Source organism: Erpetoichthys calabaricus, chromosome 12 (genome assembly GCF_900747795.2).
Source record: "Erpetoichthys calabaricus chromosome 12, fErpCal1.3, whole genome shotgun sequence".
Classification (NCBI taxonomy): Eukaryota; Metazoa; Chordata; class Cladistia; order Polypteriformes; family Polypteridae; genus Erpetoichthys; species Erpetoichthys calabaricus.
The window spans coordinates 86,553,989-86,579,157 of NC_041405.2; positions in this window are offsets into that span (position 1 = coordinate 86,553,989).

Sequence of the window (25,169 nt, forward strand, 5' to 3'; positions counted from 1 at the left end):
ATGCCTATTATAAAACACTTCTTCAACCCTCGCAAACATATGCAGTCTTTAATATCTGGAAAACATTTGGGATTAAATTACTTAGAGATCTTGTATAGACAACATATTTGCATCCTATGAACAATTACATTCCAAATTTAATTTTCCAGCAAAATATTTCTTTCAGTATCTTCAAATTAGAAACTTTGTTAAACAGAACCTGCCTGATTTTCCCCATCTCCCACCTTCCTCTATGCTGGAAAAAATATTGCTCAGTTTTGAGGACTCAGACAGCATTTCTGCAATATATAAAAATATTTTACAGTCCCTCCATTTCAAAGATCCGAGAGGACAATGGGAAAAGGATCTTTCACTCAACATATCAGAAAAGGAGTGGAAGGTAGCAATGCAGAGAATTCATTTGAGTTCCATATGTGCAAAGCATACAATTATCCAACTCAAAATTATATATCGAGCACATCTATCTTGCTTGAAATTGTCCAAAATGTTTCCAGGGCAAGATTCAACCTGCGAACGCTGCAATCAAGCTCCAGCCTCACTGGGTCACATGTTTTGGGCCTGGACCAAATTAACATCATTCTGGACAAAAATTTTTAAGTGCCTCTCAGACAGCCTTGGTGTCACAATCCCTCCTAACCCATTAACAGCTGTGTTTGGTGTACTCCTAAATGGGCTTAGAGTGGAGAAGGACAAACAAACTGATTGCCTTCACTACACTATCGGCATGCAGACTTATTTTGCTAAACTGGAAGAATCCTAACTCTCCTCTTTTAAGTCAGTGGGTAACCGATGTTTTATATTATTTGAAATTGGAAAAAATCAAATTCTCAGTTAGAGGATCTGTGCAGAACTTCTTCAAAACCTGGCAGGATCTAATCAATAATATTTTAGAATAAGCTCTTAAAGCACTGAGGAAGTAGATTCTCTACCTTTATCCACCTATTAAACTCATCAATTTATTTATTTTTGCTAGCTTTAAGTTTTGTTCTGTTGGCCATGCTCTCTTTCTCAGGGGTGGGGGTTGATTTGTTTTCAATCCTATTTTTTGTAAAAATTGATCTATTTGTATGGAATGATTACAATAAAATCAATAAAATTAAAAATAAATAAATAAATAAAATAAAACACTTCTTGAAAAATCTTGCCTTGCCCACCTGCGGCCCAAAAGAGAGTGATGTAGGTCTTTATGTCTGAAAGAACAATTTTCAGCTGGCGTCTTCCATCGAACGAGCAGCTCACTCATACACTATCATCCTCCCTGTCCTCTGCTGTCCTGTCATCATCCTGCGGGCTTCACAATAAGGATTAATGAACAATATTAACTCGAGAGCTGCTCAGGAGGACCCAGCAGACTGTGACATATCTGCAGCTCTTATGGAAAATGGGTATTGAAGCCATTAAACTATTTAATACTTCAATAAATGCTTACATAACGATGAAGTGCATTTTTACATTGTGGCAGTTTGAAAATGTGGGCATTTGCTCCATTGCTGAAAAATCAACATAAACTGATGTGGTACATACAAATTCAACAGAAAAGACTAATTTAAAGGAGTTATAATGTAATGAGGTGAAATGTGTAAAATGATGTGCGAAATGGTCAGTACTTAGCTAATATCTAATGTTCTGAATTAAGATTTTGCCCTTAACATGTGACTTTTTCTTAATCTTTTCACCTCCTGCTTAACTATACACAGCACATCACTTTGATCTTTTTCCTCTTGTATTTTTCATGTTTTAATAGCATCAACAAATTTTATTCCACATCTTTGTAGACTAAATGCATTCCTGATTAATTTTTCAATACTATTATTCATTGTTTCATATTTCATTTTGTGAAAGGCACTTTATAAACTTCATTGCTTAATAAATAAAGAATCAACACTTAAGACTAACTGCTATCCCATGTCAGTGTTTTATTGTTTCAATAGTACTTTGTATTACATTTATTTTTCATTTGGAGCATGACAATTTTCCATCCTTTGAAATTAGTTCAGAATGAATATTGCCCACATTTTTATTTTGGGTCACTTGTTTCTTGGCCTGTTTGTCAGTGTTTTGGATTGATTGTTTTGAGGTGACACAGTTAAAGCTGTTGCCTCACATTTACAAGGACCTGAGCTCAGACTCCAGCCTGATCACTGGGTGGAGTTCACACTTTTTCTCTGTGTCTTTGTGGCTTTTCTCGTGACCCTTTTCTCTTCCTACTTTCAAGACAGCTACCTGATGATTCCAAATTGGCCTGCTATGAGTGTATGGGGGGCAAGCGGTACTCTGACGCTGTAGTGATAGTCTCCACTCCTCTGTGATCTTAAGATGAAACAAGTGGATTCAGAAATTGGATGGATGATTTGATTGATTTGTTTATTTATCTTTACCTATGTTTCATCATGTCTTTGTCTATTAATAAGCTTTTGCCTCACAGATCTGGTGTCCTGGGTTTGACCCCTTTGCCTATTCGTTATCTGTGTGGAGCTTTCACATTTCCCTGCGCGATTGTCAATACTGTAGCTTTCCTCCCAAATCACAAAGTCACAAGTGTTAGGTTATGTGCTGATTTCTAATTAACTCTGTGTTGGTGGATGTGAAAGTGAAGCATTGTTGGGGATTTGTATTCCATTTACATTTGGTTCCTGCCATGTACCCACTGCTGTAAGCACAGGTTCTGCCCTCCTGAGACCCATGTGTGTTATAACATCAGAATGTTACACTATTTATATGTTATTTTTCTAATTTTATGTGTGTACTGTTTCAGAGGTTCAACTGATGTAGACAAACCTTGCACTAGATGTTACAATACAGTAGCCAACCATGAATGAATGAACCATCTAGTAAGCCCATTGTTGAATCTATGTACTCAAGTACTAATTTCCATTAGACTGGTGCTAGAATTCCATCAGAAGAAGATTTAATTATAATTAAATAATTTATTTAATTATTATTATAATGCTCTTCACCACAACAAAGTTATGATTAAATGTTTCTTTCACATATTGTTTTCAATGGATAAAATGTTTGTACCCTACTACCTAAGAAATAAGAAACTAAACAAGACAGATGAACATCACAAAATGATGTGCAGTAAACTCCCAGGATAATAAATAACTAAAAAGTATGGATTCAGATTTTGTCATATGTGTGACTAATTATTGTTGTCCTTCACCTTTATCCTTTTAGCAAGAGTAACAAGCTGGCTGGCAACAAAAAATGTAGATGTTGGTATAGATGCAACTTTATTTTTCCCCAGGGGAAAATTGTCTTTTTACAGAAGTGCTTTAAGTAAATAAATAGGTCCTAGTCACAGTGAGAAATTTTACAGATGTATTGCTGTTGGCACAAAGGAGCCCCAGTAGCATTTGCTGAAGCATTTCTGCTGAATAATTTGTTGGCTGAAAGTCCGCAGTGTTAGTGTGTCAGAGAGAGGATAGGCAGCATTGTTCATTATGGCACTCAGTTTTGTCTTCATTCTCCCCCTTGCTACTACCTCCGTGGGGTCCAGAATTCATATAAATTTTATACTTCTGATAATCAATAAATTCCAATATGCATTACAGGATACAATATTGTAGAATCAAAGGGAGAGCTAAATTGTAGCAATTGTGAGGTGTATTGCTGTACGATTAGGATGTCTCTTTGTTATACCCTTGGATTGGCTATTTCACATTAAACATTTGTACAAAATCAGGTCAGTGTGAGGGCTCAGGTGTTTTTCAAACTCTGGAAAGATGTTATCATCGCCAGCTATATTATTTATCTTGCTTTGTTTTCTCTGCTGATGAAATTTTTGACTAATCATATCATTGCTCTTTATTTGCTTTTATCCTGCATTGCCTTTCCTATTGCAAGACAGAGGATGGAGATATGGTTGGCTGTTATTGGCTTTGAGTCAGTTATCTGTATGTAGCCCTGAGACAAAGAATGACAAATGATCTATCAGGTTTTCTGCTCCTTCTGCCTTTACTAATTTCTTCGTGTTGACAAATTCTTTGATGACTTCAAATTGTCAAATTGCTCAATGCTTTACGAAATAAACAAATGTGGTACAGTATTTCTAATTATAAAAGCTCAGCCTGTCTAAAATACTGTCACACATCATTTCCTCCTTTATATGAAATTTTGTTATTTGAGTCCAGTATTACTTCCATCTTCAAGTTGTGGCTTTCTGTATCCAAAAATGTTGAAATTCATCATCCCCAAATCACATGTCAACTTTATGTTGAAATGTTAAAGTTAAAATTTTAAAAAGTCAACATTAAAGTTTACATTAATAGAAGCACTGCATCAGATGGAAGCAATTCAAAATATAGAATTGTAACTTAAAACTCTCAAACTCACTTAATCACATTTAGTGTTGCAATAATCTACTATAAGACTATATGGATTAAATTATTTATGAAATAAACAAAAAAAAAATCCTCAAGGTACAGTTTTTTCCTGTCACATCCCAAAATTTCTGATTCTTACTTGCCCTTATACAAAAGAAAGTGGGTATGTGCGTGAATATCGCCTGAGATAGACTAGCATTCCACCCAAGAATACTTTCTGCCCTGCACCCGATGCTGCCAGGATAGACTCAGGTACCTTGTGACCTTTGGTTTTATTGGGAAGTTTTAAAAAATGAAGTACAGGATGGGCAAAACTGTTTTGCTTTTTTCACTTTCTGATTAATTCCTGTCATCTGTCAGCTTATATGTATGCACAATAATAAATAATGTAAGGGAAAGATAATAAAATGGATCACAGAGTTAACAAAGGTGAGGAACAACAAAAAGGCTCCTTGAGAAATTTAAGTGAGGTTCATACACAAAGATGGCTTTTAAGCACTCTCTATGAAACCCAAAAATCCCTCTTCTACTTGTAGCACCTCCATGGTTTCAAATAAAAGGTGCCAAAGAGGCAACACTCCAAAATGTTCACATTAACCTCCTTGGAGTTAACCCTGAGCATCTCTTGAGTTCAGAATTCTATGTAAAAATGGTTAAGACTGAGCATTTCTAAGGTGAAGCTGTTATGACCTGATGTACAGCATTAAGTTCAAATAACACTCGGGACAATATTCTGCTCTCATCTAGTGGATAAAATATCATTATGCAGCAACAAAGTCATGAATATTTCTATGTGTCTTGCCACTCTGATGTAACTAATTGATATTCATGAGTAGGGTGGCATCTTCAACCAGAACACACAATGTCATGTAAGTGGAAAGCTATAAATCCAGTTTTAGAACAAACTGAAACTGAACCGTTAATTGAACCAAGTGATAATGATGAAAATGTCAACTGTTCATCAGACATTGACACAGATAATAAAACTGAAACATATGACACTCAAAGACTGAACTGCTGTGATATGCCTGGTGACAGGATCTACAAGACAAAAAAGCAAAATGATTGTGATCATATGGAAGGACAAGAAAGATGTTAGACCCCCAAAGCATTGTTCACAATGCAGCAACAGCCAATGTTCATGTCAGAGGAAAAAAGGAAGTCACTAAGCCTTGCACTGTGGTTGTCTACAATAACACAATGCTCACTGTGTCACTCAGGCACTGATGTTCTACCTTCTCATCCTTAAGCAACAGATAAATATATTCTAAGAAAAGTGCACAAACAAAAACATTTAAACTGTCTCAATTACGATGTTGGGCTGGGCATTGGTGACTGTTTCAAAACATAATACACAAAGGATGTAAATCTGCATCAGTACATAGCTGGATACTAGAAATACCTTTCATACTGTATTTATGTTGATGTTTTGGTATTTACATGTTTCTGTTGAACATAATATTTTAAGTTTGTTAAGTTGGCTTGTTTTTCTGCAGTTAAACATATCATTGTGGAGACTACATAATCTCATGTTCTTAAGCCTACCAAGAAAAATTTTGAAATCCATCTGCTCTCATTGATCTTCTTTTGTATATACCTCATAAACAACTATACAATATACTGCACAATATTAATTGTCAGTCAGTCATTCTCCAACCCGCTATATCCTAACACAGGGTCATGGGGGTCTGCTCCAGCCAATCCCAGCCAACACAGGGCACAAGGCAGGAGCAAATCCTGGGCAGGGTGCCAGCCCACCGCAGCAATATTAATTGTCTTTATCTAAAATCAAAACACATACTGTATATGCTCTGTGATTTATGATTTAAACCTTAGCAAATTTTGCGAATTAATTATATTGCCAAATTATTGATGACACATAGATGCAGTATGCAGGGTTCAAATCCTAAAACTTACAATTATTTGTGTGGACCTTGCATTTTCTTTCAATGTGTGTGTGAGAAACAATGTCAGAATCTGGATGAGATATTGGGACATAGCTTAGCTATTAGATAAACAAACAGGCTTGATGGACTGAATGTTCTCCTCTTGTTTTTCAAATCTCTTATATTTCTTTTGCACATGCCTTTCTCTTGATACACCAGTCTTCTTCCCAAATCTCCAAAGAGATGCAGCTTATGCGGACTTGCTACACCCAGACATATCCGGTGTGAGAGAGTAGATATGTTGATCCTGTGATGGATTGGCGCCTGTAGGCCCTGTGTGGTTTGCTGACAGATTGCTTCCTTTAGATTTGTACTAGCTCAGCGGGGATCTAAACATCAATGTGTATAGAGGTTCCAATCACACACATGTAGTGTTGCGCTACTCAGAAGCCATAACTAAAGTGCTTTATCTGCTTCTGCCCAGAGATTTTTACTTAAGGCATGGACTTTTGTGACAATACATTTAGGAAAGTACTGTATAATTTTAAAACAAAATGATAAAGTATATTTATGATGAGAGTCATTTTAGTGCACAATTCTTTTTAATATATCCTAAATATATGCTGCACACACAGATACAGTGCCTTCAGAAAGCATTCAGACCTCTTTACTTTGTGTTGCAGTATTACAATAAAAGCATTTAATTATTTTTTTCTTCAACAAAAACATTCAATACCCAATAGAATGTTAAAATCTATAACATCTGAAGTGTCACATTGACACAAGTGTTCAGACTCTTTGCTATGACATTTTAAACCTGGCTTGGGTATGTCCCATTCAATCGATCATCATTGAGATGTTTCTATGTCTTGTTTATGTAGTTTACCTGTTGAGGTTGGGAGCATGCACTTATGCAGCAAGTTGCCACACCCACTATACACACCTATGGTAAATTGAATTGATTGGTCTTTATTAGGAGAAGTGCACACTTGTCTATATGGTATAAGGTCCCACAGCTGACGATGTGTATCAGAACAAAAAAAAGCCATGAGGTCAAAAGATCTGGAGAAGGCAACAAGAAATTTGTGCAGCATTGAAGGTTTCCAAAAACAGGTCCCTTTTTAATATTTAAATGGAATATACAGTATTTGAAATAACCACAACTTTTCCTTTAGGTTGCCATCACCAAACCAAGAAATCGGGGGAGAAGGACCATGTTAAGAGATGGAACGAAGAACCTGATTGTCACTCTAGTTGAGTTCCAGAAAGCCAGTATGTAGATGGAAGAAACTTCCAGAAGGACAACCACCAGTGCAACGCACCACTAATCCAGGCTCTATGGCAAAGTGTCCAGACAATACAAAAAGCATATCTGGAGTTTGCATTAAAGGCACCTAAAAGATTCTCAGCCTATGAGGAACATATTTCTCTGGTCTGATGAAACCAAACTGAGCTGTCTGGCCTCAGTTCTAAGTGTCACATCTGGAAGAGTCCAGGCAATGCTAATAACCTGTGCAATAACATTCCAGAGGTGAAGCAGGGTGGTGGTAGCATCATGCTTTAGACTTTTGGGGGTTTTTTTCAGCTTCAGGGACTGAGAGACTAGTCAGGGTTCAGGGAAACCTGCTCCAGAGTGCTCTGGTTTATGTTCCAACTGGACGGCGAGACAACTCAGGAGTGGCTTAGGGTCAACTCTGTGAATATTCTTGAGAGGCCCAGCCAGAACCCAGACTTGAACCCAAGCCACATCTCTGGAGAGATCTGAATAATAGGTGTTCATCAACGGTCTCCATCCTATCTGCAAATGAAGGATGGCAGGAAAATCCCCACATCCAGCTGTTCAAAGCTTGTCACGTCATACCCAATAAGACTCCAAAGTGCTTCAATTAAGTACTAAATAAAGGGTCTAAATACTTGTATCAATGATATTTCTGTTTTTTATGTTTAATAAATTTGCAAGAGTTTCTAAAATCCTGGTTTTACTTTGTCATTCTGGAGTTTTATTTGATAAGAGCACTGGAATTAGCAGCTTTTTATAAAATACATTGAATTATTGATCTAGCATTGTTGTTGCCTATACCATATTTTCTAAGCCTACATGTAGTAATATGACAAATAAATCCTGTCAAAGACAAAGTTAAATGTAAAAGAGGCCAGTTGTGTTCACTGCTCTGTAGGCTTGCATGTCTATTGTTGACAGCACAGGCTCTGCCGGGTAAAAGAATGACTCTTTACAGGGTTAAAGAGGTTATTTTAGAGAGCTTTATATGTCTTTCTGATTATATTAAATATGCACTTTACGGAAAATGCATAACCATGTGAAATCTAAACCATTTGCTAGTATATGAAGCTTGCACTATGCTAGCTTACGAGAACATAAAGCAAAGCTGTTAATATTGAGCTGTACATTTACCTTAATTAGCATCACTGAATCTGGTGAAACTGTTCCATGTTTTTGCTAAGGACTTGCTTTAGTTGAGTAAATGTGTACAGGTAAAAATAAATGCAAAGGGCTAGAAAGGGACTATAGAATGTAAGTTTCAGCAGGGGTCACACTTAAGGAAGACATTTTCAGAAGCAATGCCTGCCACTGGGAGTCATAGTAAGACAAGCACACTGCATAAGTTGAAAATGGTAAATGCATAGTAAAAAAAAAAAAAAAAACAAGATCCAGCTTGATAATCAAATCATTTCATAATGAAAGGTGTGGTTAACCTCTATGTTTATTCAATCTGTATGAATATGTCAAATTTTTATGCTATGGATTGTCATCCCACTCTTTTGTAACAGAATAACAAATCATAAACACACTGGTCAATTATTCACTAGTAAACTGTGTTAATGACTTATCTAACAATCAAGGAAGTGAAAGTACACAGGAGGTAAATATGAATGTACAATTAAAACTAGCCTGTGAGCGGTAATTATTGCAATTATAATTATTATTAACTTTTACATTAAGATGTGGGATGAACACATGAAAGAAAATGTGCTTGACTTACAATGTTTGCACTACATAAATTCTGGTAAGGCTGAGGTTCACATATTTCTACTGATGCAGCAGCTGCACTGTACCTGACCAACATCAAGGTATAAAAATGGCCCAGTTCATTAAATGGGCTACACTCCCACTTGTACTCTGCATTAAGGAGAACAAAGCCTGAAGAAAGAGCTATCCATCACCTCCAACACTTTACATTCCAGGAATAAAATCCATCCATACATTTTCTAACCCGCTGAATCCGAACACAGGGTCACGGGGGTCTGCTGGAACCAATCCCAGCCAACACAGGGCACAAGGCAGGAAACAATCCTGGGCAGGGTGCCAACCCACCGCAGGACACACACAAACACACCCACACACCAAGCACACAGTAGGGCCAATTTAGAATCGCCAATCCACTTAACCTGCATGTCTTTGGACTGTGGGAGGAAACCGGAGCGCAGACACGGGGAGAACATGCAAACTCCATGCAGGGAGGACCCGGGAAGCGAACCCAGGTCTCCTAACTGCAAGGCAGCAGCGCTACCACTGCGCCACCGTGCTGCCCCAGGTATAAAATATTTGCCCAAATTTTGTAGTTAGAGATTTTACAGCATTTGCTGCTGTAACCTCAGACTTACAGTTTTCACAAACTTATTCAGGACCATTAAGGTGCAAGCATGCGTACATTCATCTGTTAATCCTTAATGACTAAAACTTCACAATAAGAAAAACCTGCACAACCACTCTGTCTGCTGTACTTCTTCAGCAGGTACCTCCAATGTCTTTTTTAGACTTTGCTCACTGCTGATTTTTATTGTTTTGATGCTCATTTACTTGCGTTGTCCTGCTGTTCTTTGGTCTATTTAATTCATATTGTATTTGTATAACTTTTATTTATTTTTTGATCTGGTGCTCTTGTATTTACATGAATTTGCATTTACATGTAATGATTTTGTTTTTTGTCAATGTTATACTTAGTCATGTGTGTCTGTTTTCAGTACATAACTTTGCCAATTGATGTATTGTCACTACACTACATGTTGTGTATCAACCATACTAGAAATAAATACAAAATTAATTTATTAAACTGAATAAAAGAGAGAATTAAAACAGTTTTGGTCTTGAATGGATGTATCAATTGGTTTTATATAATTTTACAATTAATTCACTTTAGAAAAACAATTTGTTCACAGATCATGTCACTTGTGAATGAATCAACAGAATAAGAAATATATGAGCTTGACAGGAAATTAACAATAAAAGGAATATTACTTGTTAGTAACTACCACTTTATAAATCAGCAAAAAGCACAAGCACCAATAATAGGTATTGTTAACCACCCAATTATTGTCTCCAATGCAGATTTCTATGAAAATCAGATGCATTAAATATACCTTAGTGTTGAATTCTAAAATTGCTGCATGGATGGCTCTGCTTCGCTGGGATCATTTTGGAGCAAAAACAACCAAACCCAGCAGAGACCCTTGTAACACATAAATACACTGGGGTGTTTTCTGATTTAGTCAATCATTTTTTTGAATTTTCTTTTAATAACAAATACATTTAAAAGTTGATCTATAAATAAAAAAAAATCAAAAAACAAAAACAAAAAAAATCAATGCATTCAAATTAGAACACTTAAAAAATATATGGGAGTAGCACAGTGGTTAACACTAGTAATCTACTGTGGTCATTGTCTTTGTGTTATCTATGTTTGTATGGTTTTTCCTCTGTTAGGTTAACTGGTAATGTAGTAATAGCCAGGGTGACTGAGTCTGGGTACTCTGACATGCACCTGTTTTCTGTAAAGGTGTCATTCCCAACTTGTACCCCAATCCACAATAAACATAGGTTCCCAGTGACCCTCAATTGGATTAAATGAGTACCAGAAATGGATAGATGGATGACAAGAGTTTTGACATTGGTAGTAAAGATTTACAAAATTATATGACTGGATAACTTGAGAAATTATTTGGATAAGATGTGTAAAGACTGAAAAGGGTTATCAGACTTATAAAACCAAATAGAATGAACATATCTTGCCGATGTTAAGCATACATGGTTATCATGGTGAAGTACAGGAAAGGCACTTCTAGAGGTTTCCAACTAACTAAGAAGCTATCAGAATATTATATACATATTTACTGTAGTATCCAGTAATTTAACTGTTTACATGCTCATTTGAAATATTGCCTCACTACATCCCAGGACCTCTTTTTTCATGCACAGAGAATAGTCTATACTATAAAGTATATCTATACAATATATCTATTGCATTTCTGTGACAATTCCAAATATCTGCAGATCAAATCTGTAAGAAATCATGAGTCCATGAAGAAGGGTAGTTAATAATATTGCTATACCAAATACGCTAACCTATACCACAAGGCAGAGGCTTTTATTCTGCAAAACAGACTAAGTACATGAATGGATATAATATGGTTGATTTGTTCTCATTCAGAAGTGTATATACACACTGTAACCAGGAGGGCAGGACTATTCAATTACAAATTCAGTTGGGCCAGATTCTTAAACCAAGAAATTTACCTGAGCCAGACATTTTCAGCAGCCGGTAAGTAGATAGATAGATAGATAGATAGATAGATAGATAGATAGATAGATAGATAGATAGATAGATAGATAGATAGATAGATAGATAGATAGATAGATAGATAGATAGACAGATAGATAGATAGATAGATAGATAGATAGGGCGGCACGGTGGTGCAGTGGGTTGTGCTGCTGCCTCGCAGTTGGGAGACCTGGGGACCTGGGTTCGCTTCCCGGGTCCTCCCTCCGTGGAGTTTGCATGTTCTTCCCATGTCTGCGTGGGGTTCCTCCCAAAAACATGCTGGTTAGGTGGATTGGCGATTCTAAATTGGCCCTAGTGTGTGCTTGGTGTGTGGGTGTGTTTGTGTGTGTCCTGCGGTGGGTTGGCACCCTGCCCGGGATTGGTTCCTGTGTTGGCCGGGATTAGCTCCAGCAGACCCCTGTGTTCAGATTCAGCGGGTTGGAAAATGGATGGATGATCAGCAGTGCCTTTTTTGTAAACAAAAAGATGGCAGTATGAATATGTTGCTTTTGGGTCACATTTGAGGTACTGTGAAGGTATATAGAGACCAAGAGCCCTGGCGATATATATATTTTCTTTTTTTGTTGAAAAAAATATACTCTTTTAAAATTTGAAAATGACATCTTCTTCACATTTATTTAGTGCTTTACAAACTCAGTTCCCATGAACCTCAGTGGTTGTTTAAGCTAGGATGCCTCCAGCAGACCACTGCCATGTAACATGTGGATCCAGGGGATGGATCTGCCCCTGGCCTCCTGCTTCTGCTCATCCATCCCCTGGATCCTTCCACCTTGGCAAGAAGTCATAGCCGAGATGCCTGTCTCCCCTCCATGGCACTCAAAACACATAATTAGCCTGTTCTGTATAAGCCTATATAAGTTAGTCTAGCAGTATTACAAGCTGCTATTCCTTGTGGACAAAATAACAGATTTAAAGTTTTGATGTGGGTTTTTCCTTTTACTTCAGTTATCTTCCCCATCTTAACTACTGTATATACAGAACAGAAGAAGATGAACAAGAAGAACTCTGAAATCACTTCCAGTAGCAACCTGGAAGTTCTGCCCCTTCTGCCATGACTTTTTAGCGAGAGTACTCATCAGATGCATAATGTTCTTAATTTGTTTTTGATATTTAAAATTTTAATATTTTGCTTTGGCTATTAAAAGGAGTACCAAGGTTTCCCTTCCCTTGTTTACTGCACACACACACACACACACACACATACTGTATATATATGCAGTATTGATATGTATGTGTGTATATATATATATATATATATATATATATATATATATATATATATATATATATATATATATATATATATATATATATATATATATATATATTCAGTACATATATATACACGCCCATATATTGGAAAAACTAAAGCCATACTTATACACAGTATACTGTGTACTTGTTACAAATAATCTTCAATGTTTACTTAATAATTTTCATTTTGTAACCATTATATTTATGTTTACTTTTCTCCTCTTATAGAATTTGCATCTAAAGCTTTGTGCAATTAGCATATTTTGTCTTTGGATTTCAAAGCAACTGATGCATCACTATAACTTTGATATCTTGTGTTCAAGCCATGTTGGCAAGACTCTTGCCTTTCACGTAATAATGAGGAAACTGCAGCATATACAGTGCTTCACCTGGATGGCATTGTGCTTTATCTGCTTAGAAAGCATGGCTTTCATTTTGTGCCTCACTTCCCAAAACCCCTAAGGAGCTGTGTGGTGTGCAGAAAGCTGAAACATTGATCGCAGCACCACAGCGCGTAATACAACCCCCTCCCACCTCCTCCACCCACCCACACACATGCATTGCTTGAGTGAAGAAACACTGAATATTGTTATGATAGTCTCAGATGTAATATACTAAGAATATAGATAAATAGTACTTACAATCTCTTTGACAGCCATACCACTATTTGTAAGGATTGTTACAATTGGATACTTTGGACAAGAACTCTTTTAGACACAGGTGTACTTGTTAGCACTTCCACTGCTCTCTGTGTTCAGTGTGAATATTCTCCTTGTGTCTGCATAAGTGTTTCTCAGGGTATTCATGTTTCTCTCAAATATATTAAAGATATGGAGACCCCCGTGACCCTGTAGTTAGGATGTAGCGGGTTGGATAATGGATGGATAATACAATAGTTTGCGATTCCAAATTGTTCCATTGTGAATGTATGTGTGAGTGGGCTTTAAGATTGACTAGCACCTCATGCAGGTTTGATTTCTGCCTTCAGGAAAATCCTACCTGGATATGCTCCAGATCCCCATGATGCTCAAACGTTTTAAACTGGTTTGAAAATATCACTGCATGCTACATTAAGCTTCTGAATGAAAGGAATCTGGGACAGTTTAAAAGTATTGAAGGACACTAATTCACAGTTCAAAAGGTGTGGTTCTAAGATGAGAAAAGTAAATTAGAAAGAAGAATACATACATTAACATATACCAGGCAAACTACACCTAACCTATCAATTACCCAAAACTCGCTACCACTATGGCAAATGCTAGTGAAACTGCACATAATCCTGATGAACCCTGGCATATAGAAACTGTGGTTTGTTACTGATTTTATAGTGTTTCATTAGTGAACATTATGGATTGAAAACAAATTATTTTTATGTAGTAGATGGCTTCATATCAGATACAATGACACCTGACATCGAGTACATTAGAGCCACTAGTTGGCAGAAGGTACAGAATATCCATCCATCCTTCCGTTCTTTAACCCCCTAATCCTGTGTAGTATTACAAGGACACTTTGCCTATCCTGGAAATACTGAAGGTAAAGGCAGGAACCAGCCCTTCTCATATTTTTGTTTCTTATCAACACATGCAGGTTTCAAATCTGTGAACCATGTAGTATAAATGTTGCAAATTTTATTTGTAAAGATTTCACTAAAATACTTCATGTCAATACAGGTCAGGTCAGGTCAGGGTGGGGAACATGCACTGGTACAATGTGTTGCTGCACCCACCACATGATGAAGCAGCTCGGGATCCTGGTTGGCATGCCCCCAGGCAGACATGTGGTCCAGTTAAACCACCCAGAAATGACCGTCTATCTGCTGCAGCCAGGTGATACGTAGGTATCCCTCTGGCCGGATCCAGCTGCTCAGATCCTGCAATAATGAGGATCCTGTAAGCCGGATCAACCTTGGAGAATCCTGCCACATTGACTTAGTGCCAAACTGACGCTCCCTCACAATGCAGGTATTGAGGTTCATTTGTGACTTCGCGAGCAACCACTTGTTTAACACAAAGTCAAACCAGCAGTACCCAAGGATTCTCCCGAAAAGACACCGTGCAGAAGGAGTCCAGTCTTTGTCTTAGGTCACTGGATAGTGTCCATGTCTCGCGACCATATAGCAAAAAAAAAGAGCACCAGGACTCTAAAGATTTGCACCTTCATCCATTTGCAAAGATATCAGGAGCACTACACAACCATTTCTAGTGATTTCATGAACCCCCCATGCTCTCCTAATCCATCTACTGGCTTCATAGGAAGAAGTCATGAATGTCACTGCTGATACAAGTAAACCTCTTGACGAGGTTGACATTCTCTCCGAAGGCAGACACACTGCTGATGGTTGTGCCCAAGAGGTCATTAAAGGCCTGGATCTTGTTTTTTATCCAGGACACTTGCAAACCCAGACACTCAGACTCCTCATTAAGTCTCTTGAGAGCTCCAATCAAAGCCTCCATTGACTCCTGTGGAAAGCATACCCCCGGACACAGACAGACAGACACCAGGATGTCTAAAACACACTCCTTTATTTCTCCAGAGCACCACAATGCCTTCCTCCAACAACTCTCTTCCTTTCTTTCTCTTCTTCTTTCTCTTCTTCTTCCTCTTCTGACCTCCAGTCCCCTCCTCACAAGCTCCGTCTCCTTCCTCCCAACTCCGGCTCGTCTACTGGAGGGAGGCGGCCCCTTTTATAATGACCCAGATGGGCTCCAGGTGCTCCACCTGACAACACTTCCTGGTGTGGCGGAAGTGTCAGGAGAGCACCTGGAAGCACTCCGGGTGCCCCTGGGATTTCTTCCGGCAGCACTTCCTGGTGTGGTGGAAGTGCTGCCATCCAGGGTTTCATAACCGTCCGGGCACCCCTGCCGGTGGCCATGTCCTCCAGTAGGGATGAGCGTCCCAGCTCTGTTCCAGTGGCCCACAAGCAGACCCGGGCGGCTGCCCTCTCGTGGCCCAGGGGAAGTATCGTTTCTCTTGGGGACCGTCCAAGCGTCCCGAAGTCTGTGACACTCCGTAAAGATCACAGCATCATTGGCAAAGTCATGATCAGTGACCTTTCTTCACCAACAGATACCCCACAGCCACTGGACCCCAGGACCCAGCCCAACATCCAGTCCATGCAAGCATTAAACAGAGTAGGAGCAAGAACACACCCCTGATGAACCCTAGAATCAACTGGGAAAAACGTAGAAGTTCACTCTCCACTCTATACAGCACTGACAGTACCAATGTACAGGATGGCTATGATATCCACCAACTTTGGAGGGATCCCGAGAAGTCTCAGGATGTCCCACAGGACAGCTTGATCAACTGAGTTGAACACTTTATGAAACTCAACAAAGGCTGCACTCCATGAGAACCCTCAGTGCCAGGATGTGGTCAACAGTAGACTCCTTAGGCGTAAAATCAGACTGCTCTGGTTGCTGGTAGGTGATCAAGTGATCATGAACCCTAATGTGGATGACCCTAGCAAGGACCTTACCCTGTACCGAGAGCAGGGTTATCCCCATGTAGTTGCCACAATCCAGGCAATCACCCTTCCCTTTCCAAATACGGACATGTTCTGTTTTCCAGTTAGTTGGGATGATCCCCATCTACCAAATGGAGCAAAGATTGCTTGCAATGCAAGGAGGACAGCCTTTCCACCACCCTGGAGAAGTTCATCCCAGATACCACAGATCCCTGTAGCTTTCCCTACCCTCAGCTGATTCACCACCTTTACAAACTTATTGAGATTGGGTGGTTCACAGCTAATTGGAGGATCAATACTAACATTTAATAATTTATTTAGTGTTGCTGTAACTGTAGAAAAATGGAAAATTAATTAACTGTAAGAATCATGGTTTATACTGTATAGAGTTAACAAGGTGATGAGATAATACTTGTGACTTTCTCATTTTTAAACAATTAGTCCCATGTTTAAATAGAATAGCTGCATTTTTGTGAAGAGATGTGCTCAATGTACACTTTTGAAATGTGAATGTTGAAAAGTGAAACTGATTGTGGGGCCCTGTCTCCTAGCTTAGTTCATATTATCTAATGGTTTTATTGTTATGGAAACTTTGGTATTGTTTTGAGATAATGCCATCGTCAATAGTATGATTTTACAGCAATAATTCAATAAATAGTACAGAGGAATAGCAGCAAAATGACTTATGATGATTTTAGTAGAATGTAATAACTCATGTAACATGTTATAAAAAAAAGTGTCTTCATGATATTGCCATTCATACATTTACTATTAAAGCACATTGTTAAAGTATCCTTCTATCCATTTTCCTATCAAGCATTTTCTATTGCAATGTTACAAGAAACTGGAGCATATCCCAGAAGCAATTGGCATACAGGCAAACCAACACTGAGCATACTCATGCATACCTAGAAAATTAAGATGCACTGATTAATTTATCATGCATATCTGTTGTACGTGAGAGATGGGAAAAAGAAGAAGGATGTAACCACTAGGATACTGCCACCCTTTATAGGTGCGGTAATTTGAAAACATTTCTGATTTTTTTTAATAAATTGATAAATGATGGCTAACAAAGTTAAATATTTGCCAACCACAATCCAATGGTACAATCAGTTAAATCAAAAAAAGTCTCATTTGCAGATAAGCATCCATATGAAAGTTATTCTCTGTGCACTTTCAGTCAATTGTAGAACCAAAAATTAAAGTGTTTTAAAATCTTGGACAGTACAGTGGAAAAACATAAGTGCCAGTGCTCTGTGTATGAGAAGGATTTCTTCATAGTTCCGAGGTTGTGTCCTCAGTAAAATACTCAGCACTGACATGAATGCCAAGATTTTAATTGGCTGGCTGGGTAGGGTGTGGAGGTGGAGTCCCCCTTGTGTGAAGCAGGATGCATGCTGTTATACTGACAAACACTGCCAGTACACAGTTGTGAAAAATGGAGACGTGCCAATGTGTACCAACCTGCTTAAAGCCCTGCTCATACACAGACTCATCACCGAAACCACATATTAGGCCAGAAATCCGGATTTCTGTGAGTGTATACTAGACAATATGAATTTCCAATAAAACACAAATGATTCTGGTCTTGGCTCCACAATATTTGATAATATTAAACTTCAAGGACATGTGGAAATGTGGAGGATAGGACCCACTTGGTGTTTGGAGTGCGCTTACGTTCAGTTGACACTGCCTCTTTGTGTATATACTGCAGACTTTAAGGAGTGAGCTGCCCTTTGCGTATATACCACACACTTTTACTTTCATTACCAGTGCCCAGAATTCAAGTGAGGTTTTGGTCCCCCTCAGGGTCCAGGGTGCACAACCTTTAACTAGTTGGCCACCTGTGTCACCTAATAAATTTACCTGCTTTGCATATATATATGAATTTTAGGAGAAACTGTTTCTCTTATTAAAAAGAAAAAAAAATCACTAGTGCACAGGCCTAGCACTCTGATTGGGCAGGCACAGCCCACAAGACCCATCCACAATGTTTACTCCACACGTACATTATGTCAGAAAGCTAGGATACGAAATAGAGAAAACAATTATATATAAATAAAACCTAAATATGACTTGTACTGTTTTCTCTAGCCTCTCTATCATCAAGTGCTGCTTTACTAATTTGACAGTATACCCTTCTTTGATCAACAGTTAAACAACGATAACAATAATGGGCCAGCCTGGCACTAATTTATACATTTTTGCTTATGCCATATTTTTTTTTCCAGCTGTTGGGCGCCCCAGATAAATGCCACCATTCTCATGTGTTTTCATCTGACATAGTACCCTGAACAGTCTCGCCTACTTCTTTTTAAAGCTTACACCTCAAGTAGGCCCAGCTTTTTACCTTGCACTTTTCATGCAAATCCACCCACATATAAACACAAGAATGCCTGTGTATAGTTAAAGCAAATAGGCTCTGTTGTTTCTTCTCACCTCCTTTGTAATATGTTCTTATCAGAATGGATATCTTTTATCTATGTGGCCTTTTTTTGTCCTGGCAAATCCAGGCATGTGCTGTTCAAACTCATGTCTCAGTCATCACTGGTTTAAGTATTGGACAGCTGGTGTGGTTGCAGTGTCATTCAGTAGTTCATCACTTTACTCATAACTTCGATCTTTTACAAAATAGGGAGCTATTTTGCGTCATCTAAAACACACCTCACCGATTATCATCTTCTGTCATGATAAAGGACATTAACTTATCGAGTCCTGTTAATTATGATCAGAGGGCTGAAAGTGTGCTTAGTGATGATGTTCCACTTGTATTATCAACTTAAGGGCCAGGATGACAGATAAAGCGGGTAATTAGACACATTCCTATGGTCCCTTTTGCACTAACAGCTTGTCTGTGTACTGTGCCAACAAATAAAACGCAGCTCAAATCTGTTTCTCATTACTAATGCAAGATTAAGCCCACACACATACTTCATAAAGAGTATTTAGGAAATATGAACTTTATAGTAAATTAGGGAGTTAGGCTTATTCTAAGTTTACCTTTAAGTACATCAGTTGAAAGAATATTTGAAGAGATCTGGAGCTGACAAGCAGGACCAACCAGTATAAATTATACTTATGAATTATTCAGTCTGTGGCCGCTGTTTGGAGGCCAGGAGGCACAATGGATTATTTCATTAGTAATCACACCTGACAAATCTGACTTCCAATTGGGGTTGAATTGAAAGATAAACAAGTTTGACAGGCTTAGTTTTTACTCTGAGAGATGTCTGGCTAAATAGTTTTAAAAACAATGGTGGAGCCTTAACATTTACTCATTGTTAGAAGAGCAGCACCTCACTAGATGAATGTTAATTAATATGGGTCATTTATTACACAAAAGAGATTACAAGAAATGCAAAAATGTGCTTTTCATAGAAAGACTCTCCATTGTTATGATTTCCATTTTTTCTTTCTTTTTCTTGGATCTTTTCTGAGGTGTTTCCCAAAATATCTATGTTTAGGCAGGGGTTTTTAACACAACAATTCTGGATATGAGCTTGGAGTGCCTCCAGAAAGTGTTATTGTAAAGATGAGTATTTTTACCGTCATTTTGTTTATTATGTGTGCTGCCATTTTGTGGAGCCGTTATTACTGTGTTAATAGGGAAACAACCTGGTAGTTAGCTGTGACATCACAAGGTTGTGGGTATAATGGTCACAAAGAGCACTTCCTAAATATCCAAGTTTGCAGAAAATGAACAAAGGAATAGTGTGCTAATTAATCTAGAGCTCCTAGTAAACAACTTCTGTGCAGAGCCTACAATTTACAGTAGTGTTTTATTTTGGCTTGATGTTAATGTTTAAGAAACTTCACGTTTTTGAATCTTAGCTTGTTTTTCTGGATCATGTCTTTTCTTCTGGCCCTTTATTTAGTAATTATCTGTCACTTTCCTTTGTATCAGAACATCTAGATCTCAATTATGACTGTTATTCAACAGATTTATATTACTGTCACCTTTACCCAGCAAGCAGTGAAACCACATGATGGACAAACATGGCTTCTTCAATGTGAGCCTGGCAGGGTTATGTGGGACACCCAGTCAACAGACATTCATTGAATGTAAACCTTCACTCAGGCTTGGCCTCATCTGGCTACAATTTATGAAGCATTTTGCAGATGATGGGATGAAAAACAGCACCATAAAATCATAGGTTATTATCCTTTCCCATAATAAAAATGACCAAAGAGAAGAAGTTCAGGTACTTTAACATCATTTTCACTTGTTACAATTGAAATAGTCATGCAATTGACCAGTGAATTAATGCAGTTGTGAAAGGCTCTGCCAGCATTTTGAAGGAAGACAGTGCTGAAATGGTAACTAAGTACTTAGATAAATCTTTCAAAGTAGTGATCAGTCTGCTTTGCAAGTCTCACCTAAGGTTAACTATTCTTGGTAGTGACTCAAATGAAAAAGTGCTGGGTCCAAGTTGTTGAAATCAGTATCCATCGCTGCTGCTGTTCTCACTCTCCTAAATACTGTACGTCAACAAGTTGAACAATATAGTAGAACCAGTCCTTTTGGAGCAAAACAGAGAGAGAAGCAGTTTGAGCGTATTGTTGGAATGTCCTCTGAGAGCTTCCAGCATCTCACTGAGAGAGCACCTAGACTTAGAATATGGTCTGAGGACTTCCCAGAAGAAGCACAGATGTTTGCTTCAAAGAAAAAGCATCTAGAGAATGACATAATATGGCTGTGTGTTTTTTTTTTTTTTGGTTTATGGATACGATTTTGAAAATTTTGACCAAAAAGTAAAAAGCAGAATCTTCTAGGATGCTTTTTAATATTTCTCGCCCCACATCCTTAATAGGGAAGACAAAGAAAACATACTATTTCTGTAAATGTGATACCATTATCTAGGATAAGCAGTTTCACTTAATGAATACCCTGCAAATTTATCCAAATCCTTTGTAGTCTTAACATAAAAACAATAATTTAATTTAGTATCAACTAGGTGCCCATTATTCTTCTTATCTTACTTTCTCCAAATACAGAGTTGTAGGGTGCCTTAGTCTTTTAGTCAACATTTATTGTGATGCCAGTCTACTGACTCATGTATACACAATGGAACAGTGATCAATTAACCTACCAGCAAGCCTTTGGGGATCTTTGAGAGTGACACATAGAGCACAAAGAAGGAAGCCCAGCCAGAAATTAAACCAGGGTTCAAGTGATGTCCCACTCTGCCTTCAGTTTTACATAAACATGAAGAGATTATTGACATCTCAGCAGTCATTACTTATGAGTGTCCACCTTTGACATGACCACTCAGAGACCTCCAGTGCCATAGTGTTACAAAGGTCCCTGGGTTTTGATATACTTCCCATGGGATTATGATCTTTGAATTTTGCTATGGGAACTGTAACCTTGCCTTTAGATAACACAATTTATATTATATTGAGTTTACAAATATTAATTATATGGACACACAGATATTTACTGTCTGTAAAGGCAACATCTTCCCCAAAACCTAAGCACAGAAATGTGTGTACACTAAGAATAGCTATGCTGTGACCTGAGGATATCAGACAATCATGAAGATCTAAAACCTTTGAATTTGAGGTTTGTACTGCAACTATTTTTATATCTTACAGTAGTAATGTGCTTCTTGATTCTCCGACTGTGTTATCATTTAAAAATAATGCACATAGTTTGTGTGGTTGTGAGAGTATGACTTCTCTGTGTTTGGCTCCTAATATAAGGAGTTAATAAATTTCTGATATATAAAATTCCTTCTCGGGTGAAGTGGTATCTGTTAAAAAGATGATTATCTGGATAGTTTAAAGGATCTTGACAACAGTGCAAAACTCTTTCAACTTGAAATTCTCTTCTTATTATCTGCGCACCGATTGCAATCGGCCACTCATCTATGAATGGCGAGGCCAAGTCTGAACGGATTTCCAAGTGTGCGAGCTAATCCTTGTTTACATAAGTTTATGATCTGTTGCTATGACGATACATCACACAAGAGTTTTGAAGAATTGACAGATCTAGGATCATAATAAATCATCAACGATTTAATCCTGCTAAACCGGTAATCCACATATGGAGAATACCCCTGTGGAGAGTCTTTGTTCTCAGGAGTTAAAAATTCAAGGTGGTGTGGATGAAAGTGTGGATGAAAGGTGGATGAAAATGGAACCTAATGTCTGTGTTTTTATATGAAAACATAGTAGCATGGACAGAGCCTCTAACTATTACAGCACTTAGTTTACATACCTGTAGATTATGACGATAATAAACTTGCAATTTCTGATATGCGCCCAAACTTTGACATGATGGAGAACATTTTCTTCCAGCTCATCCCTACTCCTCCCATTAACTCTGTGCCCAGCCAAATTAGTTTCAGACAAATACAAACTGGGATAGAATGGCTTCCATTTTCAATGATAAATATATCATTGTCTTGTTTAGCATTACTATCCTATGTCCTACTATCCTATGTCCTATACCTGTTGTGTCTTAATTACCCCGAGAATTCTACATGTTTTGTAACCTGTTTTTAGACTTTTTTGTTATTTTGCTACCTGAAATTAAAAGCATGCTAAATACTGTAAAGTTTAAAAAACACATATTTAATGCAGAATATACAATATTTATTTTCATTCTGTTAGTGTTATTTAAAGCTGGTTGTTTGTTAATGATGATTAAATATTGCTGCCATCCTAGATTAGTCAGTATAAAATAGATAAGGCTATGATCGGTGTGTAATATGCGTTTTGCCTGAAATTAGAATTTTTAATAAGTCTTGAAATATAATTTATTCTTATAAAGCATACTTCCTTTTACATGTCCAACATGTTGTATACCATTATCATCACTTTTTTAACAGCCATTCTTCAGGCGTATCCTGGTGAGCAGATTGCCCCCAAATCTTTTACCTTCACTCTTTATGGTTCCTGGTCACTTTTTGGGGTGAGTCGTATTCTTTTCATATAATCCATCACCATCCCTGACAATGATTTTTTCAGCCTCTTCCCTCAGGGCCACATCCATTCCAGCTACATATTTGTGAAACTTTTGGCCCAATCATCCTCTTTCAGTTGCATCTGTCTTAACATCTAGGATGTGGCCTCAGTATTGGCAATAACCCTAAAGAATGCTTTGCTGTTGAGCAAGCTTCTAGTATTAAACTATTTTTCCTTCAGAATGTAGTGAAAAGTCAAGCAAAATGACATCTTGCCTGAAGAAGAGGCCTGAGTTGCCTCGAAAGCTTGCACATTGTAATCTTTTTAGTTAGCCAATAAAAGATGTCATTTTGTTTGACTTTTCACTACATTCATAATAGCTAACATGGTACATCACCCTAGTCCTTTAGAATGGAAACTGTGGTAATTTTCTCAGTAATATACCAAAGAACTGATTGTAAATGAGTGTGGCATAAATGGTAACAGAGATCCAAAGAAAGCTTCTAGGATAAAAGGCTTACCCTGTTTGAATATCTGGACAAAGAAATGTGTAACTCATGTGTAGAATGCAACTTTGGCTGCAAACCATATGCAGATATTTCCATAGATTTTCAAGTGGTGGTAAAATAGGGCTTTCCTCGATTTACATAAATACAAACCACCTTCATGGATTATTGATTTTTTTTCTTAAGTCATAATAACAGTTTTTGTAATAAAGGAACTTTTGAAGACACAGATGAATGTCATGCCTGAAAATTGTGTTTGCTGGTTTTCATTACAAATGTGATATTAGCTACTGAATCATTTCATATGTGGGACTTTAAATTGGTGTTATTGATCCTAACATTATACAAACATGTGAAATAGCAGTTTACTTAGAGGGCACCACAAGAGATTAATTGTTCTGCACAATTTACACTGGAGATGGGGCAGTTAGTACAATACACATTATACACAGCAAATCGATATAGCTGATCTGCACTTGGATCACATATAAATGGTATTCAGAAAAGATTGTGATAAAAGTTTTTGTGATGATACACCAACCGAAATGATGAGTTGAGATTTATTCTGGCCAAGTGGAGGTACCTAAAAGTTCCAGAGTTCTGAGATCACAAATGAACTCTTAGTCTTCAGTGTTCTCCCACATTCCAAAGGCGTCCAGATTTAGTTGTTTGACAGTTTTAAATTGGAACAGTATGAGAGGGTGTGTGTGTGTGTGCATGAGTGCTCTCTGTTTTGGACTCCAACTCTATTCAGAGTTGGTCGCTACTGTGGACCAGATGCAATCATGATAAGTCCTGGCCCCTTTATGACCATATATTTCAATAAGCAGGTTTGAGAAATAAATTAATTTGTGGTAAATATTCCTCTATGATTATATAATGCAGAAGTCAACACTTTAATAAGAGCACACAAACCATAAAACATAAACTTGAAGCAGAATAAAGCATGTGGAGTGTGGGAGTCTTTCACAGAGGAGTTTGTTCATGTACACGAAGAAAACTAATGGGTATTAATACGGCTGCTGAAGATTAAAGCACCTGGTGCAAAACAGATTACCAAATGGAATTTAAGGAATAAAACACTGTCAGCTGGAACTTTAATTACACTTGCAAGAAAACTAATGGGGCATATTTAGCTCAGACCTCAGCAACAGTTCTGCTCAGTGTATGCAGTCTACCTCTTTTCAATGTGACCATGCATGTAAGCTTTGTCAATGTCCTCCTGGCTATGCAGCTCT